Here is a 17,121-nt window from a genome sequence, read left to right as displayed (position 1 = left end):
TATCCGGGGTACAAAGTAAGACCCTGCCTCAAAGAAAAAACAACCTGGAGATGAAGCCATGGCTCATGGGTTAAGAGCGCCGGCTGCTCTTTCAATGGACCCCATTTGGTTCTCAGCACCACATGATGGCTCATGAGCATCTGTAACTCCACTTCCAGGGACCCCATGCTTCTTCTGTCCTCTGAGGGCACTGGGCATGCACACGGTGCACATACATACATGCAAACACTCAGACAGATAAAATATAAATCAGCAAATCTTTATGACAAACTCATGTTTTCCTGGACTCTGCCTCATGTCCTGGAACGTCCCCTGTTTGCCGTGATGACTCCAGTGTTGATACAACCTTGTCACTTGCTCTCTAAGGCTCTGGTTTTCTGGGGCTTGGGTGAAGCTTACAGTAATAGAGACAATGACTGCCTTTCCGTTTTTGGCCTTTTCATGTCCCCCTTACCCTTTTGTTCATTCTCTTTTCATTGTCTGCAGAGATTCCATCCCTCTGCCTTTTCCCTCCATCTATCCCTGACCTTATTTAAACTTTGCTTCCCACACGGGACCAGCATAACCAGCCACCCTGCCTCCCTTTCGTCGGTTCTTCTCCTTCTTTGTGCCCCAGTGCAGTGGTCAGCAGGAGTGAACATTCCCTGATCCTTGCAGACTCCTAGACACTCTTTCCTCGGGTCTGCCGCTGCGCACTGCACCACCTCTGAACCCTCTCACTGCGCTGTTTCCGTTAGTATTGCACATCTAGATGCTACTTTCCCCAAACCTTAGACTCCTTCCCCTCCGTGTTCACTGGGATGTATGAAAGAGTTTCTGTAGCGTTTGCAAAATGAATAAATAAGAGACCAGCAGCTGTCAGAATTTGCCAGAACTGCCATTGACAGGCACAGTTGGGGCCCCCTGGCAAGCCCCTGGGCTATCTGCCCTTAATACATAGATACTGCAGTTCCTCAAAAAAGAAAAAAAAAAAAAGGCTTTCCAAAGACTCGAGTGCAAAGTTGGCAGAGGGACATTGACTACTACAGCCCCAAATGGAAGGGGGTAAATGCTCATGACAAGAAAGGGTTGGGGTGTGAGGGTCAGCGTCTTGGAAATGCCAACTGTAATGGGCTAGAGTCCACCCCCGAGATGTGTGTTCTCTACAAGAGAATAAGCAACCCTGCATGTTTATAGAGTGAATTAGAGCTGCCACAGAGACACGGACTGCGAGACTGCTGTTTGGGGTTGCACTTTAACCTCGCTGGCAGTCGGTTGTACAGGGGTTCAGAGGGAGGAGGAGGAGATGGGGAGGCTAAGTGTGAGATAAAGAAAGAAAACCATCCGTAGAGCAGCCTGGGAAGGGGCTACCCAGCGAGCAAATGAATGCAGACGGACTGAACGATGAGGTTCCTGCCGGGTTCAGAGAGCAGCCTAGCAGGGAAAGGTGAGGGGCTGAGCTAGACCGCCACGCCGGATGCAGGGGAGCTGCTGTAGAGCTGACAGCCTGTCTTTAGAACCAAACACCGCGAGAGGTCAAGATGTGGTGCTGGGGAAACCTCGGTTCCCTGTAATGTGATTTGTTCCTGTGCCATATGTCCTAGTGGCTGAGAGTGATTTATGACTGAAGGCGGCAGTAGGATTTTTCAAAGCTGAGCTCCCGTTTATGACTTGCGCTTGCCCAGTAGTCATTAGCGTTAAATGTGCTTATGGAAACAAGGATGGGTTTCTGTTACTTTCGTTAGAAAAATGGTGAAGCCCTCTGGATGTCTCTTTACAGGGAGTGGTTGACAGGTGGCCCACAAAGTTGAGCAGCCTGGGAAACCATCATCTTGGTCTCTTCCCCTCTCCTCCTCTCCACCCCTGCTAGCGTGACTTGTTCTCTGCCTCATCAAACCCCTCATCCTTCATGAACCAGTACAGTGACCAAAACACGGGGAAACCTTCTCCGGCTCCCACATATTCCTAAATGCTGCGTGTATCTGTCTACCCATGTGGCACACATTCAGGACATTGGACATAGGACGTCTGTGCCTTGTGCACATACTGTGTCTGGTGATCCAAACAGGCCCCCGTCCCTGACTCCGTATCCAGTTTTGTTGCCCCAGGAAGTAACCTCTGCGCGTTCTGCCCCACTTTCATCAGAAGACTAACCTGGCCACCTTCATTTCCACTTGGACAGCGTTTGATGACGCCAGTCAGCACTGACAGGCAGTACTCTCCCCTACTGAGCCAATTCCACCCGCGAGATTGTGCTTGCTCACCTTGGTGAGTGGCAGGACAATTACCCATGTTCGAGCCCCGCTTCAAAGCTTCCGTAACCTGGCGATGAATGAAATGCACAACCTTCTGGCTCAATGACATTTCAGGCAACCGCTCATCGGTTCAGGCAGCAAAAGAAATTGGAACTCAGCTGCTGCCAGTCCATTTTTCTGGTTAGAGCTATAAATAAAGGAAATGATTGTGCTGCTGCCTATCATTTAACCTGCCCCTCCCCCAACCAACCAATCCCCCCCCCCGCCCCACTTTGTTCATGCTCCCCAAGAAACAATGTTCATGCTTATATCTGGAGGCTGCCAAGCACTATGTGTCTACATTGGAATCCTGCATACGGGTAAGCATAACAAACGAATGGGGATATACTTAAGTTATATAGCCACCTCTACCAATTTTGTAATTCATTCACATGAAAATATTTTCCAATAAACACAATATCCCTCCCCCCTTTCAAATATTTTATGTAGTCCTTTATACACCAGGCTGAGTCGCGTCACTCAGTCGTGACATTTAAATGACAGTTACTGCGGCAGCACAGAGTAATGACCTTGTGGTGCACTGGCGTGCTTAACCAATAATTTATAGATCCCATAAATACGGGGCTCAAAAAGCAAGAACTCTTTTTCTCTCATAAAATTGCGGAACAAAACACATTTAATTTGTTCCCCTGTTCTTTTCTAAGTTGTGTGTTGGGTTTTCCACCCAGATACAAACATGACAAAAATAGAAAATAAAATAAAATAAGACAGAAAACCATCCTCCCTCCTCTCTGGCAAGCGCCGATGTCTTTGGTCTGTATACAGACGAAGTGGGACTCAGTCCCAGCTAAGGCCTCCAGCTTCAGCCTCTTTCTCAAGCTCAGTCTGATTCAGTCAGCACGCTAGCGCATTCAGGCCAACTCCCCCGGCCTCTTCCAGCAATCCATTATTTCTTCCATTTCACTAAAGCTGGACCCCCCGGGCGAGTCCCAGAGGACTCGCCGTTGACGCGGTTGCAAAGTTGATTTCCTTGACTCTGCCAAGAGGCTGCTTCCTGGATGAATCCTAAATTAATAAGGCCAATCAGAAATGCACAATGCCTGGATGGCCAATCAGTCTTCTCGAGGTTTTTGCCGTCTTCTCTGCCATCAGATAAATCACGTTAAAGCTATGATACCAATGGCCATAAATTAGGGAGGTCTGGCGGATGCATTCTTCCCGAGGACTTGCACACCAGGGTGATTCCTGCAACTGCGGGGGTGGGGTGGGGTGGGGTGGGGTGGGGGGTGGAGGTGGACGGAGAGTCACAGAGGGTGGGGGAGGAGAGTCCCTTAGCATTTGCTCTTACAGAACGCTGGACTGGACTCGTGCAGTGTCCTCGGGCTCAGGGCTTTCATCTTCGCTGCCCCCAGCTGTTGCCCCCGGCCGTGCTGCTCAGAGATTGCCCAGATCCCTCAAGTGCGGAGACTCCATCTGCGCATCTTCGCCAGACTATTTACAGCCGAGGTTAGGCCGGTGATTGCTGAGACGGAAAACTCATTTTTCAGCCTGGCTTTTATTTACACTCTTATTAAGGAACCTTTCGCTCACGGTGGGATGGCAACGAGGGGCATCGGTCGGTGAGGGATCTCAGGTGACAGACGCGAGATGGGCCCTGGACAAAGGCGAGGGAAGCCTGGACACCGGCTCTGCAGTGGGAAGGGCCCGGTTGCTACCTCTTTGGGAAAAGTCGGTGGCTGAGTTCTGCAGCGGTAGCTGGTGGTTTGTTTCCACCATCCCCCGTCCCCTTGCCTGGCCAGACTCTTTGTAAATGTTCAGAAGAACAATGCGGGCAGAGTGTTGTATTCTGAACAGTCTAAACCCAGAGAGGCCCTCCTCACCAGCCTTCACCTGAGGGTTAGGTACCCCAACACAGTGGGCAGGAACCATCATTGGAAGGAGAGTTCGGAGCCAGGAGGCAGCTTCCCTTCCGCCGCGTGGGCCTGCAGGTTGCTGCAGCCCAGGGTATCTGGGCCTCTTGCTGTGCACAACCGCCAGCCAGTCCCCCATCCCCCAGCCAGTCCCCCATCCCCATCCGCCTCAATAAAATGAAGATGGAGCTGTCCTCACTGGTGCTTCAATCTCATCACACTTGGGTTAAACTGTGTTTGTTTTTCTTAAAAGGGACAAAGGAAACCAGAAATCTTGCAGCGGTAGAAGCATGGAAGGGTTCCCTTGTTCCCATTGCGAGTTACCATCTCGTGTCTTCCCTATTCTGCTTTCCGGTCACACCAATCTCTTGAAAGAGTGGCTGCCACTTTCTGTTACTTTCTCTTAATGTTGTTCCTCTTGGCTTACTGTATTTTACACCTCTATGTCCTCCACTATTTCCCACTGAGCCACGAGACACTTCTCTTTCTTCAGAAAAGTGAACCACCTTTTTTACTCTCCTAGCTCCAGTTCAGAGGGGCATGGTTAAAGGCCGATTTGCACCCGCCAAAATTGCTCTAACTACCGGCATCTGAGAATATAAGTGTGTTTGGAGTCTAGGTCAATAAAAGACTGGCTACCAGACAGGCACATAGAGGAATTCTGTATAAAACAAAAACAACAATAAAAAAAAAACCCAACCAAACAAAAATACCCAAAGAGCAACAACAAAACAAGTAAAAATAAGCAAACAAATAAGTGATTAAATGACACCACAGGGCTGGACCCTAATCTGACTGATGCCCATACATAAAAAGTAACACCAAAGGCACTAAAGAAAAAATTCAGTTGAAAAGTACTTGCCTTCCAAGTGTGTGGACCTTAGTTCAATACCAGAATCCACATTAAAAACAAGAAGATGATGGAGGAAGAAAGAACGAAAGAAAGGAAGAAAGAGGGAAAGAAAGAAAAAGGGAAAGAAAGAAAGAAGCTGGGCACAGTGCATACATTTTGTAATTTCAGCTCTGGGGAGCTGCAGGCATCTTTGCCTACTCTGCAAGTTCTAGGCCAGTGAGAGATCCTGTCTCAATAGCAAAGAGAATGGTCTGCAGAACACCACGCCAAGATTGTTGTCTGGCTTTCATAAGCACATGCATGCATGCATACCTGTACATACATGTGAAGACACGCAGGAGAGAGAGAGAGAGAGAGAGAGAGAGAGAGAGAGAGAGAGAGAGAGAGAGAGAGAGAAGCCTAATAGAGGCCAGAGCCAAACTCGCTGTTGACCTTGACTCTTCTTAGAAGTGTGGAGAGTTAGCTTCTGCTGTTGGGGACTTCAGAATGTGGTACCTCTGGTGGCCCCGGAGAGCTAGCGTAGGCCTCTGAGCACCGTGTTGCTCTCCTTCCTCTTCCACAGCTAAGATGGCACCCTTGAGTGGCACCGGCTTGATGCAGGGTCTCTTTTTGTTTTGTTCTAGATGGTCTTGATTTGGGAGACAAGAACTCGCCACACGGACTCGATTTCATCTTCAGTTTTGTCCTTTGACATTTCCAAATAAAATACATGAAACCCTTCACACTTCAATTTTAGATAGATTCTTAGTATGGGTTTATGCCAAAAGTATGTACCAAAAATACTTTATCTGTCATTCAAATTCAACAGGAATCCAAATCCCCTTTATTTTGTCTGATAAATTTGGAGTCTTGTCCTTCCTGTCTTTTCCCAGTGTGCCTTATGTTACAGTGGTGGGAGAACAATCTCAACGTAGTGTTAGGTGGACCCTTCCATACTATGACCCAGCCAGAGGATCTGTTTGTTTATTTACTTGTTCGTTCATGTGTTTGTTTTTTAAAAACATCCTCACATAGTCAAGGGTGGCCTCACACTGTATTGTACCCAGGGCTATCTTGAGTTGTTGATCCCCTTGGCCTAGGAGATCTGGGATTACAGGCAGCCACCATGGCACCTGTTGCACCCATGTCACTATAGGACATTACATGAGCCAGGAACTAGGCTGGAGACTTAAAAACACATGCACACAGACAGACAAAGACATGGGGAAACGGGTCATCCTTGATACAAGAATGCCAACTTTATTGTGCCCCAGGGAAGCTTGTAGGGACCCTTAACTGATAGCCATGCCCCAGCTCTCGGGATCATTCAGCTGCATCAGGAGATGCCATCAGGGTCTCGTGCTCAGAGCAGCTGCAGGCACAGGGGTTTTGCTCAGTTCACTCCAGCAGGCAAAGGGTCTGAGGCAGGCAAAGAAAGTCAGGGGGCCAGGAGTCTGCAGCTCCCAACAACACCCAGTTGAGGAAGTGCTGGGAACTGAACCCACACTTTGTGCATGCTTGGCACATTCTACTAACTGAACTACAGCCCCAGCCTCAACACGATCTTTTTTAAAAAGCTCACGGGTGATTTTACTGCACAGCCGGGGGCTAGGACCAACCACCATATGGAGGGATGGGGATTAACTGTTATTAACTGAATGTTGGCTATCAGGTCATTGGATTGGGGCTCCTTTAAGTTGAAGCACTTGTAAGTTTTGTTCTGCTCGGAGAAGTATCAACTTATCAGAAGTATCAACTTCTGAGCCCAGAGGCCAGAGGTCAAGGAGATCATGAAGAAATAGCTGCCAGTGTGTGAAATGGTCATCTTATTCGGGTCAACTGAGCCCATAAAGCTGTATCACTGACACCACTGTGCCAGCTGACCCCCTGCTCTGACCCTTCAGGTTGGGAGCTAACGAGTGCGGCTGGGCATCCTGGGGAAAGATTTACCTGCTGCAATTCCTTTTCTTACAGTCCAGTGCTCGAGACTGTGGAGGTTTTTTTAAGCACACTTCTACTTCAAGAGGAGTTAAACATGACTTCATTCAGTCTTTTCAGCTTCGAAGATTTGCCCCTTTTAGCCGTCGATCAGCTAAACCTTACCTGTTCCTCAGTGTCTGCTGAAATATTCATAGACGGTAAAGGCACGGTAGGTAAGACCTCTGGGGTTTACACACATTCATTCTGCTCAGGCCAAAGCCTCGGAGCTGAACCTGGCACTCATCTTTCTGGCATGTGGGACAGAGATGCTGGCGTAGGGGTCTGACGGATTCTCAAGAGTCTTCTATAGGGAAACCCAGTACACAGGCAGGTCATGCCTGTGGTTCCCGCTACTTGTGAGGTAGGGGAATCACTCGAGGTCAGGAGTTTGAGGCCAGCCTGGACAACACATTATGAATATATATGCCAGCTTCCCCAGAGAGAGAAGGAAATTCATTTCTAATAACAGAGACACCAACTGGGAACCAGCTTCCGAATAACATGAGCCTATGGGAACCATTCTTATTCCAGCCCCCACTTTACACTCCCTGGATCCCACAGGCTTGGAGCTGAATCGAAATGCTTTCAGTCAAACTTCAAAAGTCCCTGTAGTCTTTCAGGGTCTCAGTCAACCATTTAAAGGTTCAAAGTCTCTTCTGAGACTCAGGCAATCTCTGAAACATAACTTCCTATAAATTCAAAAAGCAAAGCCCATCCTTCTAACGTACAGTGGCACACAGAATATTCATTGCCATTCCAGAATGGAGGAATGAGGGCAAAGGGAGGAAAAACTGAACCAAAGCAAGACAGAGACCCAGCAGGGCAAACTTCAGATCCCGTAGCATCATGCCCAACGTCCTAGGGCTTGGACGGCTTGAGCTTCTGGCTTTTCTGCCTTCAGCATACTTCTCTTTAAGGCTGGCTCCACCCTCTGTGTGCAGCGCTCCTTGGCAGATATTCCATGACTCTGGCACCTCTAACATCTTGGGGTCATGGTCTCTATCCTCCCAGCCTCAGTGGCTCTCAAAGCCAGAGAGGAAGAGTCCACAACCCATTTACCCCTGTATCCTGTATGACTCTAAACTTTGAAGTCTAAACTTCAGAGTACTTTTGGCGAATGCCAGTACCATGTGGACTGACTGCACTGCCAAGCTGGGCTACCAGCTGGGCTGAATCCTGGCACCCTTGAATCACGTTTGTAGCATCTTTGATTCGCTGTTGCTTTTGAGAAGCACAAGTTGTGAACTTATTCTAGAGAGGACCAGCCCTCTACCTAATCAATCTCCTGTCTCTTTTATCACAAGCCTCGGCTCCAGCATGGAACTCCCTGGTGCTCTTTCCCCTTCACATGGTACAGTTCATATTTTTTCCTCCCCGATTTGCTCTTTTCTCATTGCAGAAATACATACTATATGTGACTGACTACTAACAGCCACAAGACAGAGACAATATTAGGCTGTCTTGAGATCTCCTCTGCCAAAGAAATTAGTCCATTGACTTTTTAAGTTTAGCCTCAGGCAAATTCATAGGGCAAGGGTAGAAAGCAGCCACACCCTTTGCCAAATGATCACAAGAATGGCCTCTTGGCCGAGTTGCTAATAACCTTTGGAGCTGAGCCTCGATAGTCTGGAACCTCTACTCTCAGCTCTATTGTCTTCCAGGCTCCTCCTAGGATGGCCCATTACATTCTGCTGCTTTCCTCGTGCAACCCTGTTTATGTGGTCTGGGGATTTAACCCAGGGTCTCATGTCTGTTAGGCAAATACACTACCAACTAAGCTATTCTGGCAGGATCTTTCTGTTTTCTCACTTGGAGTGGTGCTCACAGAATGGTAGCACAGACCTCTGAAAATTCATTCTTTCACTTAAGCAGAGAGAATAGTGGCCAAAGTAGGCAAAGACGAACTTCCTCAGCATCTGGAAATAAAATCAAAGGCTTGCAGCCATGCTGGGGATGTGTGTCTAGGAAGAATGACTGAATCTCAGCAGGAAGGAGGTTGATGGCATTTTGACCTTGACAGCTTCTTTACTCTCTTCTCCAGATTGGTGTCAGCCTTGAACACCAGCAGTCTCATAGCCATGCTTGCTCTGAAGATCAGCAGATGACTAAGCCACCGGAGAGGCGGAATAGCTCAGGAGCTCTCCACAGAGTTCTTTGCCTAGAGAAGTGTTACCAATTGGACTGTCAGGCAGACTCCGGGACAGTCCTGTTCCTTGGGCTTTGTGTTTTACTTGATCTTTGTGCACACAGCTCTGATAGTAGGGCACTACTCAAAAATAATCAGCAATGGCTGTTTAACATTATAGCTACCTGAGAAAAGTCATAGTTGAGAATAAAAAGAGTCTGATAAAAATAAAACAAAGCCCTGAGAAAGAAAAAATCTGTAAATGAGATATTTACCCAGGGCTTTGAAAAAGCACCAACATGTTACTGGAGGTTTAAATGCTCTCAAGAAGGTACCAGGCAATGTGTGCTCCCAGCTAAACCCCCGAGAAGGTTCAACAGTACATCTCAGGCTGCTCTCCAGGCTCCACGTGACCATGGAAAGAAGGCTGAGCTACAACCGAATGCTGCTCACTACAGCATTGAATGTGTGTCCCAGATGTGATGGAAAACTTCACGCATCCAAGAAACTCAGTGAATTCTATGCAGGGTACATGAGAGGGACCCACACCTACTCAAGATCATCAAAGCACCTAGAGAAGAGTGACTTAGCATACAGAAGACACTCTCCGTAAGGCTAACAGCAAACATCAGCCATCATGGAGACGAAGTAAAGAGATGACATATTAAAAATGCTGCAAGGGAAAAAGGGCTGTTGACCAATAATTGCACATTTAGCAAAACGCTTTCAAAAATGAAAGAGAAGCTGGGCATGGAAGAGGCTGAGGCAGTGAGATCACAAGTTCAAGACAAACCTAGATTACCCTCAAGGAAGAAAAATTATGACATTCTCAAGTAACTGATGCATTCTTTTCTTGTAAGATTGGTTTTATAAGAATCATTAAAGGATTCAGGCTGAATGAAAGAACACTTGATATCAATCTAAAGCCCCATGAAGAAATAAATACCAGTGACACAAATAGTAAGGATTCTTCCACATAATTTAAGTGGTAACTGCAGAAATATTCGACTGTTGATATAATTATAGAGATATGCAATTTGTATGACAATAACACAAGGAGGGAGAAGAATGGGAGTACATGTTGGAGCAAAAATGTTCACACTATTGAAATGAAGTTTCTAGTAATTAAAATTATAGTGCTTAAGTTAAGATGTTAATGGAACACCCTCCAGGCAACAACTGTGAGGATAATTCAAGCTAGAAAAAAACCAAGGAATTTAAACGAGTATTAAAAATTGTTTTATGAACAAGAAGGCAGTAAGAGAAACATAAAGGAGCAAGAAGGACCTAGAAAACAAATACTGAAATGAAGGACATAAGCCCATTTATATGAGAGGTGACTCCAGGATCCATACACTAAGTAGACACTCTAGAACAAACTCACATCCAAAGCTTCCAGGAAATCCTATCTCACCAGTAATTACATTAAACTTACTTGGGCTAAATTTTCCAACCAAATGTCAGAGACTAGGATGGAGAGTTGATTCGGCAGTCAAGCACACTTGTTGCTCTTTGGCTTCCACCACTCATGTGGAAGCTCACAGTCATCTATAACTTCAGTTCCAGGGCATGTGATGCCCTCCTCTGACCTCTGAGAGCAGAGACACACATGTGGTACACATACATACATGCAGGCAAAACCTAAAACACATAAACATAAGCATAACATTTTTTTTCAAGGCAGAAATTGGCATAATGAATAAAAAACTATAGAATTGGAGTTCCTTTGCAAGGCATACTTAGAATAAGAAATACAAACAAAGCTGGACGCGAAAGAATGGGGACAGAGGTACTGTGAAGAACAAGGAGACACAAGCCGGAGTGGCTTCTGCAGAAATAGGATGAAACAGCCTTCGGACAAAAACATGCTGCTGGAAAGAAAGGACATTTTATGGTGATACAAAGATCAGTCCATGAGGAGAACATAAGAATTATAAATGTAAGTGTACTTAATAGAGCCTAAGCCCCAAAATACACCCAACAAAACCTTACAGGTAAAAATCTTTAAAGGGAAATAGATAATCGAAGAGTAATTTAACATCCCACTTCCAGTCGTGGATAAAACAAGCAGATAGAAAGTTCACAAAGACGCAGAAAACTTGAACAATACGCTGAGCCAAATCTAAGAAATTTCTAGAAGACTTTTACACAGCAATAGGAGACTATGTATCCATCCCATAATACAGGGAGCCTTCTTCAGGACAGACCACACAGCAGGCCATTGAAGAGCCCCCAATTAGAGGGTTGAAATCATGTGCAGTCTGTTCTTTGGCTGAAAGAGAACATAGTTATTATTCGTTTGTAGAAAGCAGGGACTTTTACCTAAGAAGAAAAATTTTTAAAATCCATAAATCAAGCTTATGGCCCAGGGCATAATGACTAGTAAGGACGTACAGGCTTCTTTTTGCTTTACAGCTGAAAGGTGGCAAACCAAGAGTTACCTCACTTGCTCCAAGTTAGAAACGTTCTTTCAGAAGTGACAGCGGAGTACATGGCTGAGGTTGTGTTAGTGTTGAAGAAATATTGTAAAATTATAACTCTGGAACAATCTTAGGAATGCAAACTCGCACATTTATAAGTTACCCTGCTTATAACTCAATAAAACAAGATAAATGATTATGGATATATCTGTCTTTTCCTCAGCATTAGGCCATGAATGTCCATCCGTGACTTTGTTCATTTACTTCACAGATGAGATTCACAAATCAATTCTTTCTGTCAAAGTCTGAGGCTTGTCTATATAACCCATCCCCCAACACATCCTGGTTCAGAACTTCCTGACAGCCTCTGAGGAATGACAGCTGACCTGAGTATTTGCGACAGAGTCCAAATGGCCTCCCCAAATCCTAAAATATTAATTAATAGGCCCATTACCAAAGAAGTTTGCTAGCCCGTAGCCTAATAACTAAATAACCCTTGGGTGGGCCTGACAGATGGTATTCCAGAGAAGACGTGAAAAACATGCAGTCAGCATTTCCTTTCAGTCTGTGTAACTTTCTTCAGCATGGCCAATCTTGTTTTACCTATAAACCCATCCAACCCTCTCAGAAGCCCCGGAGTAGTTCCCAGAGAAACCGTGGAATTGCTCCTTCCATAAATATTTGAGTCTATCTATGTTGTATTTTAATATGCAATACCAATGAAAATAGTTATACCAACTATACTGTTAGCTTTTTTTTTTCCAATACTGGGTTTCTCTGTGTAGCCCTGGCTGTCCTGGAACTCATTCTGTAGGCCCAAGAACTCAAACTTATCCACCTGCCTCTGCTTCCTGAGTGCTGTGGTTAAAGGTGTGCGCCACCACCACCCAAATTTTCCTTTATTGTATGCTTGGGAGATTGTTTAAATGTTCTCTGGCGTCTTTATAAGATTCATAAGAACGGGAAACTTGGTTTTTTTTGTTTGGTTTTTGTTTTTCCAATCAGGAATATGAATGGAGATTTCACAATTCTCCCAAAATTTCTCCCACTTCCTTTCTCTTGCTGGCTGAACACTGGGAAGTAATGAGCGATAGGAAATTGCTAAGACCATTAATGCAGCTTCTTCTATTCTGTGCTTTAAATCAGAGAATCCTGGTTACTAAGCACACTGCTTTCCTGGGTGTGCAAAGGGCACGTGGTAACTTGGTTTGGGATGTTTCACGACTGTGGATTTTTCCCCCACACTCGGGCCAATGGTTCTCCCAACCCACCTTCCAGAGGGGTCTGTCCTCTTTTACTACATAGTGACTAGATTTGCCAGCATGAAACTTGAAGATCAAAGCAAAAGTTTGTTTTCATGTCCCTTTTCAGGAAAGTATTGTTGTCCGGGTCTACCCTCAGCCTCCCCAATCCTCGTCTCTGAACTCCTTGGTCCAGGCAACTGATCAGACCCAGCCCCTGGAAGACAGTCAAGGACATCCTATCCCCATCAGTGACACTCTGCATCTCTTGTAGGTAGTGTGACTGGAATCAGTAAAGCAAAGGAGTTCAACCTGCTGAGAAATCTGTCAGAAGCAAAGTCAAGACACTGAAAATGCTCGGAGACTGAAAAGGCAGCTGTCTTGTCAAGACTAACAACAGAAAAAACAAACAAACAAAAAACAAACAAACACACACACACAAAAAAACCCAACCAAAATGCCAAACTAGCGCCTCGGATCTGTAGCTGACTCATGCTTGTCACTTAACTGAAGGAACATGACAATACATTTCAAGTATTCCGTAGATTTTTTAAACAATGAGAATTTTGAATAATGATTATCTTTTAAAAATTACATGAGCTGGGCAGTGGTGGTGGCCTTTAATCCCAGTACTCGGGAGGCAGAGGCTGGAGGATCTCTGTGAGTTCGAATATCACAAATCAAGCACCCAGGGAACCAAGGAGCCACTTGCAAAGTCCAGTGGTGTAAAGAAGACGTTATAAGATGCCTGGTCATAACCAGGAAGTACCCTCTGTTTTCTCTTCCTGGGCTCAGTGCATTATAGTGGTCACCATTTCCCAGGCTTGCCAATGGTCAGTCCAGCAGCAGAAACTGGGACGTAAACTCACACTCAAGGTGGATTCTTGCTGTATTCCAGCTGGGATCTCGGGCAGTATAGAAGGCTGTGATACACTGGCTCCTCCATTTTTCCACGCAGAGGATTATTTCCTAACTCACAAGAGTATTTCCCCCAAAGCCTCTTTCATCTTCTTTGCCCCTCCAGCACCACTGAGGGTCAAATCCAAGGGCGTGGCACACACTTTTAGTCTGCAGAGGTGGGCAGATATCTGTGAGTTCAAGGCCAGCCTGCTCTACTTAGCAAGTTCCAGGTCAGCCAAGGATTACAGTAACATCTTGTCTTTAAAAAAAGAATCTATGTGGCTGTATTCAATTCTGTTCTTCCTGAGTGAAACCTATATAACCCGTTGTCTCTCACATGCCAGGTGTAGTGGTATAGACCTGTGACCTCAGCATGGCAGGACCAGAATTCTCATCCTGTTACATAGCAACTTCAAGGCTAGCCTTGGCTCCACTAGTCTCCGTCTCAAAAGGGCAAAAACAATGCTCTTTTGTGAATCAATACAATAGTCTCTCTTTATCCACAGCTTCGTCTTCCATAGTTGCAGTTACCTGCAAATTAATTATGGCCTGAAAATATTAGATGTAAAATTACAGGACTAGGCAATTTATAATTTTTACTAGTTTTGTTTTAAAAAATAATTGTTGTATGTTATTTTGCTGTCTTTTTTGCGTATATGTGTCCTTGTGACATGGGTGTGTGAATATAGACATACATGTGCCACAATGTAGGACCGGAAAGTCAACCATCCCTTTCTGCTTTGGGACAGGGTCTCTTCATTGTTTTTCTGCTGGATCTGGCCCACAAGCTCTGGGATTCTCCCACCTCGGCCTCTCATCTCTCTCTGCGAGTGCTGCGATTGCAGATGCTCATGCTAACGGGCATGTTTTCATACGAATTCCGAGAATCTGAATCCAGGTCCCCAGGATCACGAGGCAAGCAGTTTTCCCACAGACCCATCTCTCTAGCCACCCCTTCCCTTCCCCTTTTGCAGGACAGAGTCTTGCTATCTAGTTCAGACTGGCCTAGAACTTGTGTCCTGTCGTAGCCTCTTAAGTACCAAGATTGGGCAAGGAACCACCACATCCAGCTCTGTGATTTGTAAACCAAACTCTTTCACAAATGTGTACATCTGCATAAGGAAGGATGTATTGTCCACGAAGTTCACTACTACGAGCTTTTTCAGACATCTGATGGGGTCTCGGTTAAGCATCCGCAACAGATCAACAGCTTATTAATATTGATTAGATTGCTTTCAACTTCTTGAATTTGAAAATGAAACAGAATATTCTTTGATGTTTTACTCTACTTGGCAAGGGAACTTTGAAGTTGTTACAGCTTATAGCTTACTTTTTTTTGAGAGAGACATAGAGTTTTATGTAACCCAGGTTAGTCTTAAACTTGCCATGTAGCTGAGGATGACCTTTAACTCTTGTCTCCCTCCTGAGGGCAGGCATTACAGACATGTACCACCGTGCCTGAATTTAAGCCTTGTGAGCACTCAGGATGCTTTGATGACTGGGGAGGGGGGTGTTAATTCTTACTGTCTTTGGTTAAGAAGATCTCTTGGGCACTCAGCCACAAACGAGACATCTATATCCTAACCCCTTCCCAAGGAACCAATATAGAAGAGGGAGCAGAAAGATCGGGAGAACCATTTGTAAAGGGAGGGTTGTAGCGAAACAGTGTCTTCCGGCCATGGGCAGAAAAGTCTGTGATCAAAAGTTCACAGCGCTGCGGCTGCTTGAACAAGAGCAAGTCGCCAACATTCTAGCATACGGGGAAAGAGGTCGCATGGGTCGCTGATGGCTTCTGAAGGCGGGAAGAACCAGCAAGTGGCTGCCGATCTAGCAACCATGCTCCAGTGCATGGCCTCACACCCAGGACTACATGGGCAACACAAAGTGAACTTCTAAAAACAGAAAAGGGCTGGAGCGAAACCTTAGAGTAGCTCAGAGGTTAAGAGCACTGACTGCTCTTCCAGAGGCCCCGAGTTCAATTCCCAGCACCCACGTAATGACTCACAACCGTCTGTAATGAGGTCTGGTGCCCTCTTCTGGTGTGTAGGCACACACGCAGGCAGAACCGTGTATACATAATAAGTAAATAAATATTTTTTTAAAAAGGAAATGTAAATTTAGAAAAAAAGACTAAGGTATATGTGTGAGTAGAGGCTATCAGTGGATCTGGGAGTTGGGGTATGATTCAAATATATTGTACGGAATATTAAATTGGATAAATTATTCTTGGGACTAATTTTTCCCTCTGAAATCCTTCGTGTGACTTTACATATATATTAGACATATCACACATGGTGACTCTTTCCTTTAGATTTTGAGTCTGTGCTCACATGTGACACACTCACAATAACCCATGATAGTCTCATATCGCTCCATTACCTGACGAGAAGAGACTGCACAGTGACTTCAAAGACAAGAGTCAGAGACACTTTGCTAAAGATATCCTATATACATATTTATATATACATATATAGTATTTTATTTAAAATGTCATTGAGCATATACAGTTCTTGCGCTATTTCCAGGGGACATTGCACCTAGGTTTCAAAACGCACAAAATAGATCCCCTTTAGACAGTTTTCACTTGGGGCTTACAAAAGGCAATGCTTCACAATCACAAAGGAGAAGGGTACATGGGTCTGAAACCGTTTTCAGGCAGATTCCTCTCAACTCACTGTACGTGGAGTAGTTTTGGAAACCCAGACCATGACATACATATTCCTACAAATGATCCCTACTAGGGGCCTTCCTGGGTTTCCAAAGAAACAAAGAATATTAAGAAGCAAAATAGGAATGAAGGAGTAACTTTGCAACCCCGTAAACATACAAAAAATACTCACCTAATGAGAGACGGGCAGTGGAGGACAAAGGCTCTCCATCTTCAGCACATCCCAGTTAAAAACAAGACATTTACAGCCTTATTTGGTCACTGCCTACTTGATTGCTACAAGAACACAACTTCACCTAAGACACAGGAAGGAAAACTTAAAGCTATTTACACAGATAACACCGTGAATTCGAAAGAGCAGTATTCCCCCAATGGCGTTCACATCTGACAAGGGCCATGGGGGGAAGAGGCGAGCAAGCCGGGCTGCTCATGCAGTGTCCTCTGAAAGCTCCAGCGTACACACTGGCTGCATTGCCCCATAGCACCCAAAGTTTGCTCAGCGAGGGGGGCTGCGGTCTCCAGGCCCTCACAACTATGAGCTCCAAACACAAAATTCTGTCCTGTGGCTAATGGCCGCTCTACTACTAGATCCGCAGGCTGTCGGGCCAGTCTGTTTGTTCCTTGCATAGACAATTTCATTGCTTTCTTCTCCAGCTGGCCCAGAAGCACCAACTCACTGAAATTAGAATATTATCACCGCACCACATATACACTCTGAAAACATCAGAGATCCTGGCTCACTTAAGGAAGGGCGACACCTTCAAATCAGTGCACACAACAGCATCCGCCATTTGCTCCCTTGCAAATACAG

At 45.5% G+C, this 17,121-nt stretch overlaps 1 long non-coding RNA gene across 1 annotated transcript in view; it reads left to right on the top strand.

The window, feature by feature from the left end:
• The window catches only part of LOC125389960 (uncharacterized), a 36,748-nt gene extending 25,046 nt beyond the window's left edge, over positions 1-11,702 (top strand). Inside the window, exons 2-3 of the long non-coding RNA XR_015736723.1 lie at positions 6,951-7,125; positions 8,998-11,702. This is a non-coding gene — a long non-coding RNA (uncharacterized LOC125389960). The remainder of the gene's footprint in view (positions 1-6,950; positions 7,126-8,997) is intronic.
• Positions 11,703-17,121: the final 5,419 nt, after the last annotated feature.

This window comes from Myodes glareolus, chromosome 26 (genome assembly GCF_982192425.1).
Source record: "Myodes glareolus chromosome 26, mMyoGla1.1, whole genome shotgun sequence".
NCBI classification, from domain to species: Eukaryota; Metazoa; Chordata; class Mammalia; order Rodentia; family Cricetidae; genus Myodes; species Myodes glareolus.
Note: the sequence above shows the minus strand (reverse complement) of the source record. Positions and strands in the feature narration are given on the sequence as shown.